We start from the raw sequence: 5,077 nt of genomic DNA, 5'->3' as shown, positions 1-5,077 counted from the left end.
AAAAAAAAAGACAGCCTGTATGCATATACAAATTTATATGCATGAGGGGGCGTGGGTATATATGTACATATCAACAGTATACTTTCTAATCAATTTCAGTAGCACACATACAAATAATCTCAGCACTTTGCAAGTATGATCTTTAATCTCTGAATATAAATCATCTAAAAACTCTTTTGCACTAAAAACAGAACTGAGAACCACAGTTTAATGTCAAAGTGTGTATATGTGGTTGAAAAGAGCTTTGTATGCAGTAGCTGTGACACGCTTGCTGTATTTTGACTTTGAATTGATAAAACAGGCTCAGAGTCACAGTAGCTGTTGTGGAACTCTTAGTCGTCTCTCAACCTCAGGAACTGTATTGATGTGAGCAACCACTAGAATGAAGTTTTAAGGAATTAATTTCTATCAGGTACATTGCAGCTGCAGCCTGGCAGCTCTAAGTCTCAGTGGCTGGAGTATTCAACTCTACGTGTCTGTACGGAAAAAAATGTGGCATCTGATGTATACATAATGTATTTCTGACCCTTTTCATTTTCTCAGATAATCTTTAGAAGTTATTCCTTCCCCTGACAATCACTGCCCACTTTCCTGGCTTAACCTCCTTTTATCTTTTCTCACCATTTCACTTCTAGATGACAGTAGAACACATTACACTTCAATAGTGATAGTCGTTTTGTTTATATGGTGCTTAAAAGAAAGTTTGGGAGAGAGAGAGACGAGATATTCCCAACAAATTGAGTACAGATAGAAATCAGAAAACTTCTTTTGAGGTCTGGGAATATTCTAAACAATAGGGAAGGGAGAGGAAAAGATTATTTAGGGAAAGCTTTCTCCTATCCTCTCAGAAGTTTGAAGTTGCTTTTTTCTGGCATAATTCTGTCCCCTTTCCCCTAAGCATTCCTGGATGCTTTAGCAAGAGGGGGACTGGTATTACGTATTGATGCTGGCAAACAGCTTGAAGTTTTTAACCATTACTGCCACCCAGCAGAGAAAATGTAAATAAGAACAAGTAGAAAATGTTCTTTAGTAACACTGGGCACAAAAGTAAACTTTGATCCAACTCTCCTGCTGGGTATTTTCTTGACAGGATGAAATAACTTCCAAGGGTTATCCTTTCAAACTGAATTTTTCAAGTAGCAGTCTCTTTTTGTTACCTTTATTCCCCAGTATAAGCATCAAAATTTTCAGAGGAGAGTGAACAAGGAATATTGTCTAATCAACAACAATTCCAACACCAGGGGAGATCAGAGAAAGACGGAGGAAGAGAGAGAGATGCAGGTTTCCATTTTCATTATTCACAAAGAATTGTGCTTAAGTGGATTCCTAAGTGTGAAATGTCAAGCAGGTAAGACAGAAGGAGCTGTGTGCTGTTTCTACTGAAAATCAGACAGCTTCGAGTGCATAGAATTGATGTGCATAACAGGAATTGAGAACTGAAGAGCTCCTCAAGCTGGGTGAGATTGTTCCAGTGCAGAGCAGTCGCTTATAATTGATATCAAACTGTTCATACAGATGTTGTAGTTGGTTAAAAGAAGCTGAAGTAATTGAGGTGTTCTGTTCATTGTTCTCGTGAGTCCAAGTAGTTTTTTCCTTCACATAGGTTGTAATGGAAATGCTAAGTCATGGCCTGAAGCAGTGATTGATCACCTGGTGGGAAGGCAGGGCCAGCCCAGAGAGCTCAGGTGTATGCAATGTACCTCAGTGACCAGAAGTGATGGAGCCAGGATCTGGTCCTTTCCAGACCTCATTTAAGGGTTGCCAGTGGAGGTGAGGGCATCTCTTGCTACTGATCCCTGTGTACCTCAGGCCTTCCAAAGGCAAGTAGCTCTTTTCCTTCATTTCTGCTCTGCAGCTGCTGTGCTTGGGCTTGTTCTCATTTGCTGCAGCCAAAGACTTTGCCGCTGTGCGATTACTGCGGTACTTTCTGTCTCATTATAGCATTACGCAGGGGAAGGCAGCTTCCCCATCACATAGCTCATACACCTTGGGTATGTGTAGATTTTCTATTTTCAAAGAAATTATAAATAATTCAGCATGCTTTGGACTGATCCTAACTGAAGATTATTAAGGTATAAATGAAATCCAGAATGAGAGAAGGGCTGTTAAAACAAATGTATTTGCCATCCAACATATGTTTCAGCAGTGATTTCAGGATTAACAGGTGGGTACAGTGTAATCTGTAATGTTTGTCTTGTTCAAGGATTTGATTGCAAGAAAAATTGTGTGAATATGCATAAAGTAGATTAAAACTGGTTGAGCATATTTTGTGGTTGGACTGTTCGCAGCGCAAAGCTGTCTGAGTGTATTAAGTTGCTTAGTGGACTTGTAACTATTAATCCTGTATTACTGCACTTTGCAGTAAAGCTTTAATTTTTTTCAAATTATGTAAACATTGACAATCCTGTACCTCTCACCAAACAAAATGAGTGACATACTTTCTAAATTACAGAATTAACTAGTGCTGCCTTTACTAATGGTGTATCTAAACGCAGGTGCAAGTGAGCAGATATGTCTGAAGTATACCTAACTCATTATTGATGTATTCTCTTAATCACGGAGCAATGACTCAGTGTAGTGAGCTGTGTTGTCAACATAGCAGATGAGGGCAAAGTTTATATCTAATTCTAGCACGATCCATTTTTCATCTTCTAGTATCTGTAGTCTTCATGGCTCCAAAATACAGGCAAATGAGGAAATGGCCAGTGCTCTTTGTGACATGCTGATATCCCATCTGATAGAATAGGAAATTTTGCATCTGTTAAAGAATCCCTGGCCAGTTTGAGGATTGGGAACTTCTTGTTCTGGCCAGTTACATTGAGTTTGTACTGAGGATGCATCCCTGCCACATGTGAGAACTGGATGGATGTGGTTGTTCTCATTTTCCTCGCTGCACTGCTGTTATCCTGTAGGTGAAAAAATAGTCTGCAGATGATTGTACATGAAAACTTCTGTGGCTGAACACCAGTGCATGACATCAACTTTCACATTTGGACTGACAAAAAGAAGACATGCTGAAATTTTCCATTAACTTTTACACTGCCCTTCTTATCACAGAAAGCAAATATAACCAGTAGAAAACATTCTGAGACAGGCTACTTATAATTGTGAGAAAAAGAAAGAATTGGGAATAGTAAGAATAGTGTCTAGGAATCATGCCCTGTATAGGTGATATAAAACCCCAAACAACATTCATTCAGGTTACTTGTAATTCTAGTTATGGCTTCAGTATGATTTTAACTTTATCAATCACAATTGTGTGAAATTTTGAAGCTCCTTTACAGTTTTAGCACACTGTCAATTAACCTTGGTTACAGTGAGAGCCAGGGCTGTTTTCTTCACTAAAGCTATAGACTGAAACAGTGGAATATGTAATTGCTGTGGAAAGAAAACATTTATCAACATCAAGGGAATATATTCTCTTAAGAGATATATAATACAAAACATAAGCATTGTGTCAGCAAAAACTTAATATGTGTGCTGAAGGAGATAATTACTTTTGAGGGAACAGTGATTGTTATTTTCATAGCTAGAATCAGAAAAAACAGATTTTCCAACTTGTTTTTTAAAGCTAACAATAGCTCATACTTTCCTGAGAGCAGTTCTTACAGAGAAATCGGCAATCGCTTTACATCCTGTAGTGCACTGAATACCTAGAGTTGTTTACAACTCTATTTGTATGATAATGGTGCACATTTATTGCATCTTAAACAGCCTCCCATCTTTAAATCTTTTTTTTTTTTCCCTCAAGAGATTTCACAGAGAAAACAATTGTGCATAAGAATAGGGTTAGCTGTAGTATTTTATTTTAAATGCTGCTGAAAATGAATCTTTCTCTTTTTCAGCACTTTCTATGCCACGGTACATTTTAGAGGGATGCTGTAGCTGTACAAAGCCCTTCTATTATTCGTTCAAAAAACAAACAACAAAAAAAAAAAGTGCAGCTTTTAAATGAAGTGCATAACATATTCATACTAACCAATACTAACCTATGGCCAAAAAATGATCCAAGGTATGGAACATTTCCCATATGAGGACATGCTGAGAGCTGGGGCTGTTCAGCCTGAAGAAGAGAAGGCTCTGCAGAGATCTGACAGTGGCCTTTCAGTATCTAAAGGGGGTCTATTGGAAAAAAGGGGATAAACTCTTTAGCAGGATCTGTTGTGATGAGACAAGGGGAAATGGTTTCAAGCTGAAAGAGGGGCGATTGTAAAGAGTAAAGTAAGTGTAAAGAAAATGTTGTTAACAATTAGGGTAATGAAGCACTGGAATCAGGTTGCTCACACAGGTGGTGGATGCTCCTGGAGATATTGAAGATCAGGCTGGACGGTGTTCTGAGCAGCTGATGTAGCTGTTGGTGTCCCTGTTCTTTGCAGGAGAGTTGGACTAGATAGCCTTCAAGGGACCCTTCCAACTCAATTCTATGAATATCCATAACTCCTGCCCACCCCAGTCACTTAAGGAATTCTGAATTGTAAGAGTGCATTAAGAGTTGAAAGTATCCTAACAGGATCATTCCATGAGTCTTCTGTTACACCTGGCATGTAACTATGACATTAGCCTAAACAGCTGAGGTTTCTGGCACTGCCAAGGAGCTGTACCCCCTGACTCTCAAGGACAAGGTGTTGATGGATCATGAATAAATAGCCTGGCCCCTCTGATGGAAGCCATTTTCAGTCTACTAAAATAACTGGCACTGGCTTGTCTTAATGTTGCATGTTGGGCTGTTGCTTTTCCTCACCTCACCTTTGAGCTAAGAGTAGCTGTCATTTACAAATCACAGGCATGAGCTTTCCCTTGCTACAAGATTGCTAGATTGGTAGATGTTCCTACTGGTCTTGTTGAGCTGTAGCAACAGGAAGAGGCCCAATTTTCCTGTGATACTGATCCTGCGTGTGAGCCTGCTGCGCAGTTCCTCATGTCCCTGCTGGACATAACAGTAGTACAGCTGCACTTCTGACTCCTTGTTTGCTTTGTAGAGCTTTCTGGATTGTTGCTTTACCTTATTGTTGACTCCTAATAATGGAAGATTCCTGCTGTTATTCTTCTTTGCCCATGGTCCTCAAATGCTTCCCCT

The sequence above is a fragment of the Meleagris gallopavo genome, chromosome 5, assembly GCF_000146605.3.
Source record: "Meleagris gallopavo isolate NT-WF06-2002-E0010 breed Aviagen turkey brand Nicholas breeding stock chromosome 5, Turkey_5.1, whole genome shotgun sequence".
Lineage (NCBI taxonomy): Eukaryota > Metazoa > Chordata > Aves > Galliformes > Phasianidae > Meleagris > Meleagris gallopavo.
This window is presented reverse-complemented; position numbering follows the sequence as displayed.